We start from the raw sequence: 16,054 nt of genomic DNA on the forward strand, positions 1-16,054 counted from the left end.
ACCAACACTGGTCTTGCACATTACTGTGTGGTTCTCAGTCTCCTGCAAGACTTGCACTGGTCCAACAACAGACTCCTTGGCGGGAAGAAATATTTGACTAGGGCCTCATCTTCTTTTGTTCTAGCAAAAATGTTACAACAGTGAAGGGGTGCAGCAAGCCTGTTATGGATTTTTATAAACCTAGAACATGATGAGGTGTTACTGTTTTGTCTTTCTGACACTGTGTTTCATCATCTTAGAGCTAGCTTATCACCTGTCAGTGACCACCTGTGGCAAGCCACCAACAGGAAGATGGATTCTTCCAGAAGAATGATCCTAGTGAGATGAGTTGTCATCTGCGGGTGGAGTTGGCAGTATGATCCCTGTGGCATTTTTAAAAGGACTACATCATCATTCAATCAGAAATAAAACAACACTGCACAGTACCTTTAATCAACAAAACCAATTATTCAGATCACTTATTTTGGAGACTGGCAAAAATCACAAATGATCTAAGATTAAACCATATTTCCATGCTGGCTTATCACAGGTTCGTGTCTGTGGGTGGAAGATGAAGACTCTTATATCTGAAACAAACAGATTCAAACCATATAAATCAGTATGATTCTAATAATTCTATTGGTCTCCTTTGCTGCTACACACCAGAGACCTAGGCCTGCATCTGATTTCCAGGTCCCACAGGGTAGAAGCTAATTCCCACAAGCTGTCTTTTGACTGCCACATGTACCCCTTATTATGTGAATACTCACAAACATGCACACACATGTACCCACATACACACATGCATGTGCACACACACACACACACACACACACACACACACACACACACACACACATGTAAGCATAAACATACATGGCAAATAAAGTACTAAAATGCTGAAATATGAATGCTTCCAAAACCTCTGCCCCTAACCTGTCTATTAAGTGCATGCTCCAAAGATGGCCACACTCTTAACCTGTACCTTATTTATCTAAGCTGCAGTCATTTCCTATCTGTGTTGTTCTCCACTGAAATATTCTTCATCCTGCTTTTCCTTTAAGTGCCCCCTTTTTGCTTACATCTTTCAAATCAATTTCCCTAATCAATTGATTATATAAACAGAGTTTAAATTCTCCCTGTGTCTATTGATTTCTTTTCTTCAATCTTCAACCCATTGATCAAACTATGCAAGAAAAAAAAAATGGAATAAAGTAACCTGTATGACTTGCCATGTTACACAGCCAGTAGTACTTGAGGGAGAGAAAAAATGCAGATGTTTCTTTTTATTCTGCAAATGATGACAGCCTTGAGTGAAGCCTTGGATGGACACATCAATATGCCCCGGAAAGCATTCCTATCTATTTCCTAGGCTGTATCTGAGGCTTAGAAGCATAACCAGCTAGGCAATTAAATTAATTTTCTATTTACACAGATAAGAGTGTTTCATTTTGTGTGTAGCAAGCTCAGCCTGGAGCTTTTCATCCAGGCCCTCCTGGTGCCAATCTCACTGCCCCGTAGCACTATCCTTGTTCCATTAACTTGGGGCATATTGGAAAGTTGATGTGCATTACAGAAGAGTGGACATATGTTCAAAAGGAAAGCAGGAATAGAGAGAAGGAGCACGGAGAAGAGAAAAGAATGATTTCTCATAAACTTAAAGCAGCTGACCCCATAAATCTGGGCACATTTAAGAGCATGAAGGAGAAGAAAATTAAATATTATTAAATATGACCTCATCAGGCCAGTCAAAATTCTAGCATCAATAAGGAAGGGTGCACCAGACCCCACCCAAGCTGAACTGGTGACTGCTGGGGGGGGGTCAGTTTTCATTAAGTGTGGCTCCTGGAACATCTACCAATCTCCAGTGACTAGCCCCACACCAAAATACATATGGACAACACAAAAGATGCCCATCAAAGTGGACTCCTAACTAGCACATATCTCACAGTCTAGATATAGAGGGCTTTCTGCAAAGGACATGCAGCAAGCAGCTCCCCCAAGAGAAGCCACTTCTAACCTCATATTTCCATGAATCCCATTACCCTCCACAGAAAGCAGAACTGTATGGACCAATAGGGACCTTCTCCCTGGAGCAGAACTTTCCAGCACAAACTCGTAGGTCACCCCTGCTGTGTGTTTTGTTTGGATGCTTCCAGGATGGATCTTGGGAGCATGTTGGAATGTGAATGCCTGAGTCCTCTGCAGTTTTCTGGACACAACATATTTATTTCTTCATGTGTCCAGATATGTGTTTAGTTAGAGTCCAACACTAACTAAATATCTAGTACATGCCATTGAGTAGAAAATAAAAAAAAAAAAAAAAAAAAAAAACAGGCTTCTCATAGTTCACATTCTAAATGAAAGAGGGCCAATGAGAAAGTAGTGAGAAGAAAATGTATGAAACATTAGATGGCAATCATTTCTATTAAGCAAGTCAGAAAACAGAGAGAAGAGCAGGTTCAGCGAATAACTAACTGGTGGTATTAAGACAGGTGGGTGCACCTTTTTTTTATTGGTTATTTTCTTTATTGCATTTCAAATGTTATTCCCTTTTCCTGTCCCCACCCCCACCTGGAAGCCCTTATCCCATCCCCTCTCTCCCTGCTTCTATGAGGGTGTTCCCCCAAACACCCACCCACTCCCACCTCCCTGGCCTGGCATTCCCCTACACTGGGCCATAGAGCCTTCACAGGATCAAGGGTCTTCCTCCCCATTGATGCCAGATAAGACAATCCTCTGCTACTCATGCAGCTGGAGCCACGGATCCCTCCATGTACACTGTTTGATTAGTCCCTAGGAGTTCTTGTGAGTCCTGTTAGTTGATATTGTTGTTCTTCCTATGGGGTTGCAATCCCCTTCAGCTCTTCAGTCCTTCCCCTAACTCTTTCCTTGGGGTCCTGTGCTCAGTCTGATGGTTGGCCTCAAGCATCCACAACTGTATTGGTCAGGTGCTGGCAGAGCCTCTCAGGGGAGAGCTATATCAGGCTCCTGTCAGTAAGCACTTCTTGGCATCCACAATAGTGTCTGGGTTTGGTGACTGTATATGGGATGGATCCTCAAGTGGGGCAGTCTCTGGATGGCCTTTCCTTCAGTCTCTGCTCCACACTTTGTATTTCCTCCTGTGAGTATTTTGTATTTTGTTCCCTCTTTTATTTGCTGTGTGCATACATGCATACACACACACACACACACACACACACACACACACACACACACACGTCCCAGTGTACAGACTGCAGAAAGTTAATTAGGACAGATCACCTTACCAAATGATAATTCAAATCTAACAAATTTCCAGATTCTAAAGGCTGAAAGAACCCAGGAATACCAGCCCTTCAGGATAAAGCCTTGAGACCAATGGTGCTCAACCTCCCTAGTGCTGTGACCCTTTAACACAGCTCTTCATGTTGTGGTGACCCCCAACCATAAAATGAATTTTGTTGCTACTCCGTAACTGTAATTTTGCTACTGTTATGAGTTGTAATAGAAATATCTCCACTTTCCAATTGTCTTAGTGAACCCCTGTGAAAAGGTCATTCAGTCCCCAAGGGGTCGTGACTTGCAGGAGGAGAACCACTTCTCTAGATGTCTTGAGGTGACATTGTGATAATGAACTCTCAGCCTAGTTTTTTGATTTGAACAATCCAGCCCACCAAGCAACTAACACAAGATAGCTTTCAGTGAGGGCAGCCTGATTGTTTTATGTGTACTGTTGTTTCTCTCCCTCTCCCTCTCCCTCTCCCTCTCCCTCTCCCTCTCCCTCTCCCTCTCCCTCTCCCTCTCCCTCTCCCTCTCCCTCTCCCTCTCCCTCTCCCTCTCCCTCTCCCTCTCCCTCTCCCTCTCCCTCTCCCTCTCCCTCTCCCTCTCCCTCTCCCTCTCCCTCTCCCTCTCCCTCTCCCTCTCTCTCTCACACACACACACACACACACTGAACTCTGAGATCCACCTGCCTCTGCCTCTCAAGTGCTGGGATAAAAGTGTGTGCCACCATGCATGCCTACCTCTGAATGTTTTTTGGCATAATGTGTGATAACTGATGTGGAGCCAGCGAGAGACTCTGGAGGAGTTGAAGCCTCCCTGATTCCCCAGGGAATATCAGTGAGATGGTTGCCTTTATTGTTGCTAGGGTTCAAACAGCAGGATAGATTTAGGTCACATTCAGTCAATACAATTTCCCTGCTGTGGGCGCAGTCATTGTCACTGGGAGTTAGCACATGTACTTCTCAGCAAGGGCTGTCCCTGTTATTTGAGTGTACAAATAGAATATTCATGCCTGTGTTTTGTCCTGTTGACACACATCTGCCCCAGGTATTCTATTAATATGTCTCACTATATCTTCCCAGACTGTATCCTGTGCTGGAGGCTGAGGAAAGCATTGGAGTTGAGCAATCTTGCCCTTAAACTTTTGTAGATGAGGGTAGCAACATTTTCAAATGACCCATGGACCCACAGCTTGCCTGTGGCCTGACTCTATTCGTAACCCTGGCCAAGAACTCTCTGGAGTGATCTTGGATCCTTGAGTGCAAAAGGAAGGCCAGAGATCCTTTTGGAATCCAGGCATTTTTCTAAGTATAAAGATGTTTGAATGTGTGTGTGTGTGTGTGTGTGTGTGTGTGTGTGTGCCCAGAGGTCCTCCTGTCTCTGCTTCCCACGAGCTGGAATTCCATGTAGGTGATGCCACATCCTGTTTTGTGTGGGTTCTGGGAGCGTGAACCCCGGTGCTCATGACTGCACAGTAAGCTCTGTACCAACTGCATCACTTCCTCAGCCACGTGGAGTTGTTGTTGTTGTTACATAATTAAGAAAACTAATAATGGTCTCCAAAATTTTTTATGCATGCCCAGTATTCTGTTGGTACTTACTGCTATTCCCTGGTTCAAGTCCTGTTTCCTAAAATACCTTCAACCTATCCCCCAGCTGTGTGACTCTTTCCTCTTCCCACTTCCTGTTTCCCTCTTCCCTCTGCAAGCACCCATGCAACCATCCCTTTGCTCCAGAAAGCCCTCCTCCATCCTCTCAAGTCACCAAGTACTCACCAAGCTTGCAGACACCTGCCTTTAACATTTGTTTCACTGACCCAATGGTGATATTATCTTCCCGTTTTCCATTCTGCCTTACCTGCCAGACCATGATCGCCTTGAAAACTGAGATTATATCATATTTGCCTGAGTATCTTTATTACCTAACAGGCATGTAGTAAGCCCCACAACAAATGAGTCTGATTAAATGGATGAAGCTAACATATGTTCACCTGTCTATGAAGATATTTAATCTAGAAGCCAAATAAGATTAAATCATGAGAGATGCTTAAAATAGCAATAGGAAGAGAAATTGAGTGTGGTGGTGCAATGTCCCTTGTCAGTTTGGCTTAGATGAGCTGCGAGATTTGTCCTGATCAGACTCTATGACGCTGTGATTTCCATCATGATACACAGTGGGAAGGCTTGTTCTGCAATGTCATGAGATTGGTTCCTCATCATTTCAATACAATGCCTTCACTTTATTGTCTTTCTGAGGCAGTCTGAGCATTTTACAAATAATGATCAAATCCTTTATGCCCTGGTGGCATTTTAAAATGAGGTAGTGTCTACACAATTCTGAAATTGCATACTGCAATCTTGTGATCTTTAATAAAAAAAAATTACATACACAAAATCATATAATATATATTATCCTGAATTGTTATTCAGAATAATAGTTAAGCAAACATCCTGCCTTGAGAATGTGCTGCACAGAGGTGGAGAAAGGGGGTTTTACTGGCAATTTTAAGCATACAATGGCCACCCCTGAGTCACAAATCTCATCATCGCTTAGGAGCACAGAGGCAACCCCATCAATTTCAGACTTAACTCTTCTCTGTCAAATGTTTATCACCTACTGGTTTTTTTTGCACCCCTCACATAGTATTTAATTCAATATTTTCAATTGGTTGTGCTATTTGAATTATTTTGAGAGTTACCTTTTAACTCCCAGTCAAAAAGTGTATGTGTGTGTGTGTGTGTGTGTGTGTGTGTGTGTGTGTTCATATGTGTGCAAGTATGTGAATAAATACACAGAGACCTGTGACCAACCTTTGGCATCTTTCTTCAGGTGCCGCACCGCCATAATTTTGTGCTTTATGTATTTTGCATATGTGTGCATCCATGTTGAAGTTTATAGATGCATGTGCACATGTGTGCACATGAATGTGGAACCCAGAGGATGCGGAGGAACTTGGGATTTGTCAGTTCCACTAGTCTGGCTAACCAGCTTGCCTTGGAGGGTCCCTTGTGTCCTCCTCCCAAGTACTGGGATTATGGGTAGTTTGCTAAACTCACCTGACTTGTGTTTTGAGATTCTGTTTTTAAAATTTTGTTCATGTATATGTAGGGTAGGAAATGTGCATGAAAGTGAAAGTTCAAGAGGAGGCCAGAAGAGGGCCTTGGAGCCTCTGAAGTTGGAGTTATAGGTGGTTGTGAGTCTCTTGACATGGATGCTGGGAATGGAACACATAACAGTTGATTCATCTCCCTAGCCCCATACCTGGTGTTCTATGTGGGTGTTGAATATCCAAAGAGGAAGAAGCTTATTTGCTGAACCATCCCCCCAGTCCAACAATCTTGGTTTTGAATCAGGGTTTCTCACTGGCCTAGAACTCACTGAATAGATTTTGAATGTGGATTCTGGAGACTAAATTCATGTCCTCAATTGACTTCTTAGTGGAAGGTGACTCTATTTTCTGGTGTATAGTATCCCCATTTGTTGAGTATATCGCACTGAAGTGATGATGTATGATCTTCAGTGTTCTTGCTGAAGTTTCCCTCCTGGTACACAGGCAAGAATTTCTATCTACATAAAGCGATTGCTAAATCTGTCTTTAGGAGGCAGGACCAAACAGCCTCCTAGTATGGTTGTATTAAGGTGTAAGTAAAAGATCCACCCTGCCTGGAAAACCTCTTTGATATATCATCAGTGTAGGGAACATGGGCATCCCAGTGTGTGCATGGAATAGCCACTTCTGTATCCTGAAGTGGGATCTTCAGCATCTCTCTTTCACTAGCTTCCTAGGAGGGAGATAGGAACTATCAGGAAGGAGTTTAGATAGAGCTTTGCATCTGACAAGGACTGTCACCTTAGCCAAGTCCTCCATTCTTCCTAAAATGAGAAATTACAAATGAGGATGAGTGTTCTACTTTGCAAGCTGACTGTGAGCAGCAAAGGAGATGCTGGGTGGTAAAACACAAGTACAGAAAGTGTTCAAAGATGGCGGTTTTCAGTTCTGGTTGTCACAATGCCTTCTGTCCCCTCCATTGTTCATCCATTCACCAACCCCAGGACATGTGCCTTGAAGGTAAGACATAATATCCAGGACTCAGCTCACTGACATGGAGAATTTTAGCATTTTAGAGTTTTGCCTGCTTAACCACAGGCTGGGGCTTTCAGAACAAGTCTTTCTTGGCAGAAAGATGTAAGGTTGGCTGTCAGGTTCCCCTGACTCTCAGGGAGCAGCTCAGAGGCAATAAGAAAATGGTAGGAACTCAAACTGAGGACGTAAGGATGGGTGACATGCCTTGTCTCACTCTGGTCCAAGAGAGGTCCAAATCTACTCCAAGCGAAAACAGATGAAGCCTTCACTAGGAGAAAGGCAAGGTCTGTGGGAAGTCTGGAAAGGAGCTTTTCTAGATTCTAGAATGTCAGACCAAAGGACGATAAAGTGGGACAGAAGGTCACAGACTAACATCAGAACACAGGACATCAAATCTATCAGGGACAGCTGTGAAATCTGACTTCCCTGGAAGTGGTCAATCATTGTTAACAGGACTTGTGAATGAGAAGGAGTGGGCCAAAATCTAGCTAGGCAATGCCAAGTGCCTTTCCACACTCTGGGAATAGAGACATCAGGGCTCATCTGCCAGCACTTAGAGTCTAGCAGAGGGATTCGGTGATAACAAAGAGAGACAGCAGTGCATACGTCCACAGCCAGGCAGAGTGTGACAATTCTGAAGAATGCAGACCAAAAAGGAAAGGAATCTAGTGGCCTCTCTAAGAATGAACAGGAAGAAGTCAAGTGTACAGAACATTCCAGGAAGTATCCACTAAACAGCAGGCATGGTAGAGGAAATGAAAACAGTGTGGGTGGAGAACAGATAGTGGAGGGTCACCGTGTTCCAGGAGACAGCAGATGCCAGGGCACATTGCCTGGAAGCCAGGTCAAGACATCGTGGTTTGTACTCCTTGAGTGAAGGGCAACCGCTAGTAGTTTGGTAGTAGAGACACCTCCCTGCATGGCCTTTATGTGTAGGTTGTAGACAAAAAACACTATTCTATAATCATCAGATCCATAAATACAACCATCTGCACATTTTTAAATGGCAACATATGAGTCAAATGCAAAGATGCTATTTCAGGTAATAAAGGAGAGCACTTCAGTTGTACTATTAGTAACATTGGGCATGACCAATGCATTTCTCATGTTCTGCATCACTATTCATAACCAGTGCATTGAACTTCTTCAGTGCCAGATTTCTACAGGCAGACTCAGAACTCACTCATCTACAAAGTTAGACAAGCTCCATGGCTCTCAACAGATTTCTCTTCCACATCTTCCTAAAACAGATAGGGCAAATGCTACTACTCCAGCTGAGTGGAAAGTTTGCTGAGATCAGGGGAGAAAGAAGGAATTAATTAGGCTTGAGGTTGTACAAGTGATAAGCGAAGAAGAAAGCATGAGATTGGATTCCTGGGTCCATGGCACCCATTACATCATCTTAATGATGGAGTTGGGATAGACAGGGAATCACAACTGATTCAGAAGGAGAACCTTCACTCATGCCTGCTCAGAAATCTATGGAAATCTGACAGAAAGACAGTTCCTTTTAATTATCCTTTAGCTTGGGAAGTGGGGTAGTTAAATGAATATAGGAATCTGTGGAAAGCATCTTCTGTATCACAGCCAAGCTCAGCATCCTCCTCCAATATCTATTGGTAGCATATCTCATAAGGGTGGGTGGCATGCAGAAAGATCCCTGTAAAACATCACTCATTCCAGATTCTAGGCACTTGGCTTTCCTTGATGGTGATCAAGCAAGATTCCTTGCCATCAAGAAAAGCCTGAGTGGTATTGATAAGTAGCCAGGCAGAGAAAGGGGCTTTGGAACAAACTGAAAAGGACAAGCAGGAGGGCAATAGAAGAAAGGTGTATAGCTGATCTTCATAGTAAAATCTAGGAAAAAATTAAAGGACTGTTGTGTAGAGAAACAGGGAGAAGGTGGTATACAATGGGAAGAATTCAGTTTAAGATGGATTCCTGTAGAAATGAAACAAGCCTGGCTTATGTGACTAATGAACACCTGTGCTGGTTCATTTCTGTTAACTTGGCACAAACTGGAAACATCTGGGAAGACAAAACCTAAGAATCGCCACCATCACATTGGCCTATAGGCAATTCTATGGGACACTTTCTTGGTTAATAATTGATGAGGGAGGAACCAGCTCACTGTAGACGATGCTTCCCCAGGGCAGGTGGTCCTGACTTGTATAACAAAATGGGCCAGGAAAGCAAGCTTATAAACAGTACTCCTTCATTTCTGCTTCAGTTTCCACCTCCAGGCTCCTGCCTTGAGCTCCTGTCCTGCTTCCCTTGATGATGGACTGTGCAAGAAAAATCTGGCTTTCACCAATATGCTGACTTTGTTATAAAGTGTACATGTGCGCAAGTATATATGCATGTGTTCATGTGTGTGTGTGTGTGTGTGTGTGTGTGTGTGTGTGTGTGTGTGTGCAGATACCCCATGGAAGCCAGAAAAGAGCATTAGATTCTATGGAGCTAGGGCTACAAGGGATTGTGCACTACCTGATGTGGGTTCTGGACCCAAACTTGAGTCCTCTATGATAATACTATTTGCTCTTAACTGTTTAGCCATCTTCATATAAAAAGCCTTGTACTGACTTTTTAGGCTAAAACACTCACTAAATCTATAGGCAAATAGAAACATCAGATAGAATGAGGGTGAAAAAACCTCCAAATCTGATTTCACATTTTAGGCAAACTCATATCATACTAACTATATGTCTGCAGATACAATGAATGTAACTGCCTTTCCTCTGGCTCTTTATCAGCCTACAGAGGAATGGGTACATATAAATAAGCCAGGACAGCATATGATACAGACAGCGCATCCAATAGTAGTCAATAGTTGCTTCATTATAATGTTCAATGACTAATCCTCTGCTAGACTGCAATGATGGAACATGTTCCTTTTCTATACTGCAACCTTCGCAGCTGAAATTGTTGCAAGCAGATGTGATTGTTGCTTTTATAATAATAATCTGGACTTAAAACACACATGGAAAATCACTGTTGCTAAAGAGTAAAGATGGTGAAGTGAGTACAATCACATCAGCATTGTTCTGCTACTGTGGTGGCAAATATTGATGCCATCTTGACTGAACAGGGAGCCACCTCGGAGAAAAGCCTTAGGGGGATATCCATGGAAGAATTCTAGACTGAGGTAACTGAGTTGGGAAATTGCACCCTACTTGAGGGCAACAGCATTCTATGGGTTAAAGGCCTGGATTAAATGAAAGGGAGGGTATGACCTAAGTGCTGTCATTTATCTCCCTCTGCTTCCTTCTGTGGACTCCATGGCACCAGTATTCTCACACTCCTGTTGTCGTGACTCCTCTGCCATGCTGGGTATACTCACCCTCAAACTGAGACAAAATAAAACCACTCTTCATTAGGCTGATTTGTTGGGTATTTTACAACAACAAGAAAAGCCTCTACTATATCACTCTTCCTCAAAAGCTCCATCTGAAAGGGTTTTCTTTTAGTATGTGTGGTGTGTGTGTTTGTGTGTGCATATGTCTGTGAGAATACATCAGTATTCATGTGGAGGACAGAGGTGGAAATCAGGTACATTTCCAAATCATGTTTTGACCTTATTTTTGAGATAGGATCTTTCTAAACCAGGATCTTAAATGAATTGCTGAGGCTGGCTAACCAGTGAGCCTGGGATTACAAATGCTTTCAAGAAAGACACATGATCCAATGAAACACACCTTGCAGGAAAAAGAAAAAAAGAAACTGAGGAAAGATAATACAGATTAGGAAAACTCAAACAACCCGAACAAAGCAGTTACTACACTTATGAAGAACATGGGGGAAATGTAACAAGATCTGGAATCACAGACATGGGTAGTATTTGCCTAGTATGATGATAGCAGTCCATACTGACGTAATCACTACAATACACTATATTATACAATACACTATAATACAAGAATTGAGGAAAGACAGGTAGAAGAGAATACTGAGCAATTTCATTTTTCAGGTTGCTCTGTGAACGTGCCTACAAAAAGTTGTCTTGGTTGTTCATCAATGTAGGAAGATCCAGCACATTGCAGGTGGCACCATTCTCTCGACAGAGGCCCTGAACTAGATCAGATAGAGGAAAGCTAGATATAAGTGAACACACAGTACGAGTGTATGCATTTTTCTCTGCTCTTGGCTTGGCTAGATGCTTGAGTTCCTGCCTTGAGTTCCCTGAAACAATGGAGTATAACCTGGAATTGTATGCTGGAAAAAACCCTTCTCTTCCCTTGTTGGCTTAAAATTTTCAAAACCTACTTTAATAGGGAGTCTCAAACACTTCAACTCTCCTTCTAGCCTACTGTCTAAATGTATGGAAGAAAAGATGATAAATAGGACAAGGGGACATGGATCTGTTTAGAAGTAGTTCTTTGGGGCAATTCCAAACTCCATAGTTAGGATTCCAGCAATCATGTTCAGTGATGTCAGGATACCAACAGTCCAGTTCAAAAGTGTCAGTGGAAGCACAATCCAGCAGAAAGAGCCAGGCCTCTGCCAAATCGACATGAGTCAGAGAGAGTTACCAGGAGCAGTTGTAATGGCAGGAGTTTTTTGCTGTTCCTCTCTCAACAAAGTGAAGATCAGTGAAGATACGAGACCAATGAAGCATTGCACAGCTAGCTACGCCAGCTCACACAGCTTAGTCATGCAAGCTCACTGTCACTATCCATTGAGACCTACTTATACTCTCTCTAAACATCATGTGTCCTCTTACAGGTCTTGGCGCAACAGAACATTATCTGAGTTTGCTTCTACAAAACATCACGTGAGTCTGTATCACATGACACAACCAGAGATTTCCACTCCACTCTCCTAAGTTGCTTTTGCTGGGTGTCTCATCACAGTGACAAAAACGAAACTGAACAGTCACCAAAGTAAGGAGGTGGGATAAGGGGCTCATAAAGCACATGACTGGAAAAAAATGGTGAAAACGGTGGCCATTGATGATGGGGACAAGCAAAAGCTCATACTAATGTTTAACACAGAAAGCTTTAATTTAAAAAGTTAAAGGAAAGCATCGAAGGTCCTGGATTTCTATACCAAAGGTGCCTGTACCATGAAACAGTATTAAGGCTAAGAGTCTCCAGTGGAGGATACTGGAGGATTAGCCTTTATCTGTCCATGGTCCCAGGGCTGAAAAGAAGCAGGCTTGGTTCCACTATTCATTTTCACAGCAGTTAGGCTTCTGCTGCTTTGTCATAGTATAGAGTTCAAGTGAGCAGCTGAACCTGGCCTCAGCCAAAGCCTGGTATATTTAGCTGCTACTGCTGTTTCTCCTCCTCCTCCTCCTCCTCTTTCTTCTCCTCTCCATTCTCTTTATCTTCTTCATCTTCTTCATCTTCCTCCTCCTCTTCCATCTCTTCTTCTTCATCATCTTCCTCTTCCTCCTCTTCCATCTCTTCTTCATTTTCCTCTTCCTCCTCTTCCATCTCTTCTTCATCTTCCTCCTCCTCCTCCTCTTCCTTCTTCTTCTTCTTCTTCTTCTTCTTCTTCTTCTTCTTCTTCTTCTTCTTCTTCTTCTTCTTCTTCTTCTTCTTCTTCTTCTTCTTCTTCTTCTTCATAGTTAACAACACAGGAATATGAGATCACAGTTTCCCCCTTTGGACTGATTCATTCAGCTGCATGAGGCCTCAGAAATCCACATCTATTCCCACACAGCTGCCTGTGGGTCCTCTCTTATTCTCCTCTGCCACAGGGAGAAGTTATCTAGCATGTGCTCCCTTCTAGGCACTTTCCCAAGCATGGAGAAATTCAAGAGAAGATTTAGTTTATGAAACAAAGGAGTTTTGATAATTTCTGTCTGCATAATAAGAGTAGGGTATAGATGGCTCAGTTTGTAAAAGTACTTGTCACACAAGCCTGAGAACTAAATTTGGATCAATGACACCTACATAAAAGACAACTGTGTCAGCACAAACCTATAACCTCAGCTCAGGCAAGGCAGACACAGGAGGATCCCTGAAGCTTGATGAACAGGGTGTCTGACAAAATAATGAAGTTCTGGGTTCAGTGAGAGACTAGATAGCAAAGACTAAAGGGGAGAGAGACTAAAGACGACACTGGGTATCACCCTTTGTCCTCCATACTCATATACACACATGTGCACACTCATGAGCACATAAAGCATACCACACACTTACCAAAAGGGGAAAAGAGAGAAAGAAAAAAGAATGTAAGAGAGGGAGGGGGGAGGAACGAAGGAAGAATGGGGTTAGGGGTCTTGAACTAGACACCACACATTCCTATTTTAACTGCTTCTGAGATTCTCACTTAAAAGGCATGTGTCCTGTGTGTTTTCATCTCCTTTAGGAGAGAAGAGAATTTGATATTAAGTTTCTAAGACCTGAGGCTTTGAGTTTATCCTTTCTGATGCCAGGCTTCAAGATTTTTAAATGATACACATAGCTTTTGAAAGTGACTTGTCTACCCTCCCAGCTCAATCAGGGCAGAAAACAGCTTGAGCAATGAAGACACAAACACCATAAATGTATGATAATGACACCTGCCATATCCACTGGGGAGCTTTCAGTCCTTCCCAGGGCTGGGCCTTGCACCATACACTCCTTCGGTTTCCCCAAACAGGCTGACCTTGCTCTGGTTTTCTGGCTTTGCCTTCTCTTCTGGGGAAATCTGAGGTCCAGGCTTGTGGATAGCTGTTGATATACATGAGTGTGAGTATCATGGTTGTCTGCCAAGCTGTAAGATAAGATCCACTGTGCTGGCACCTCCTGCTCCAGGCACCCATAGGACCCATTTGATTCAGAACTGAATACAGCTCTGTATGCTCTTTTCCTCTGGGGACCCATGACCTAGGATGAAGGATAGACAGTGATTTCTATACAGTGTGATGGGTGTTGTGCTAACAACATAGAAAGGGTCTCTCGTGCTTATAAACAGCAATGAGAGAATTAGGAAGATGTTGTATCCTATGCACTTGATTTCATAACAGGTGTCTTCTGCATTCATTTTTTTTTTACAGCTATTACGATGAGAGCTCATAATATGCCTGCACAGCACTTATATCATTACACTCATAGATTTATTTGTATTTCTTTATTGAATGCTTTTCTTATGTTAACCAGAAAGCTATGCAAGAGCAAGAAGGGTGCCCATGTCTCAATCCTGAGTAACACCAAGATCTGTGCAGTGCCTGACCCAGTCATGATGATATTGCTGAATGGCAGTCTGTGAAAAGTGACTTGTGAACTCGTTCCTTCTGGTGCAAATGTACCTTTTCCAGCCTCAGGATTTCAAATCTAATTACTGGGGACTAAGAATTAAACATTCAATCATGCAGAATTACTTTGTTAGGAGATAATCATAATGTGGTGATTAATGAAGGCTACCAACTTTACATGCTTCGAAGCTTCATTTTCAATCAATTAAAAGTCTAATTCGTTTTCTGAATGTTGGAGATCACTGTGTACATAGTCAGTGGCATATCAATTGACATCATATTTCTACCTACTCCTGTGGTCTTTGCAGGCTGATGGAAGATGACTAAATGTTGTGGAGAGCAGTGGGATATCCAGAGACTCACCTTATCGCTATGATCCTTTACTTAGGCCAATCTAATTATTTATTGAATTCTGGTCACTCTTTAGAAAGTTCAGTTTGCTTCCCCCAGACCATGGAGGCCAGCTGTCTCAGAACCCTGAAAGCCTCCTGGTTCCTATTAACCAAAGCTTATCCACCATGATAAGCAGTTCACACCAAGTTAGGTAGACAATAGAAAGAAGCAATGCCTTAGGGGTCCCTAGTAAACCTATCAGACACCACCTAGTAGTTCAGAATAAAATTAAAGTTGTTAGAGGTGGACAATTGCTCCTTAGAAAGTGACCCATGATGGCTCTCATATATTCTCTGGCCCTTCATCTACAACCTCCTCCCCCATCCCACCTCTTCTATCATTTGCATCCTACCTGCCTTAGTTTTAGTGTACTATTGCTGTAAAGAGACACAATGACCACAGTAACTCATACAAAAGAAAGTGTTTAATTGGGGCTGGTTTACAGCTCAGCAGTTTTGTCTACTGTCACCATAGAAGGCAGCACGGTGGCATGCAGGCAGACATGGTGCTAGGGCGTTAGCTGAGAGTTCTACATCTGGATCAGCAGGCAGTAGGAAGAGAAAGTGAGCTAACTGGGCCTGGGTTAGGCATCTCAAACCTCAGAGCCCACCCCCAGTGACACGCTTCCTCCAAGGCCACACCTACATCAAGAAGGCCACACCTCCTAAACCTTTAAAATAATGCCACTCCCTCTGAGCCTATGGGGGAATTTTCATTCTAACAACCACACTCTGAACCCAAACTGTACTGAGAGCAAGACAGGGATGGAGGTGATAGCACAACCATGCAGTAACGTGTCCCCGGGGGTGCTCCCTGCAACCAGAGCAAGTCTGATACCTCCTCATCATTGGAAACTGAAAGCAAATCACACCAGCCAGAAGGAGAGATGCTTAAAAATATTAGCACTCCTGGGGTCTGTCTGTGCTGTGAGATTGCTCATATTGACAGTTTACCAAATTTCAGTTCTTACAGTTGCTGTGCATAGTTTTATTAGTTACTTTTCTTGCCACTGTAACCAAATATGTGACCTTGAGGAACTTAAAGGAGAGAAGACTTACTTTGGCTCATAGAACAAGGGTGCTGTATGCCATGGCAGAGAAGGCATGGCACAGGCCCATAAGGTGATAGGTTACATTGTACTGATACACAGG

The sequence above is a fragment of the Mus caroli genome, unplaced genomic scaffold (genome assembly GCF_978045245.1).
Source record: "Mus caroli unplaced genomic scaffold, Mus_caroli_1 scaffold_14, whole genome shotgun sequence".
Lineage (NCBI taxonomy): Eukaryota > Metazoa > Chordata > Mammalia > Rodentia > Muridae > Mus > Mus caroli.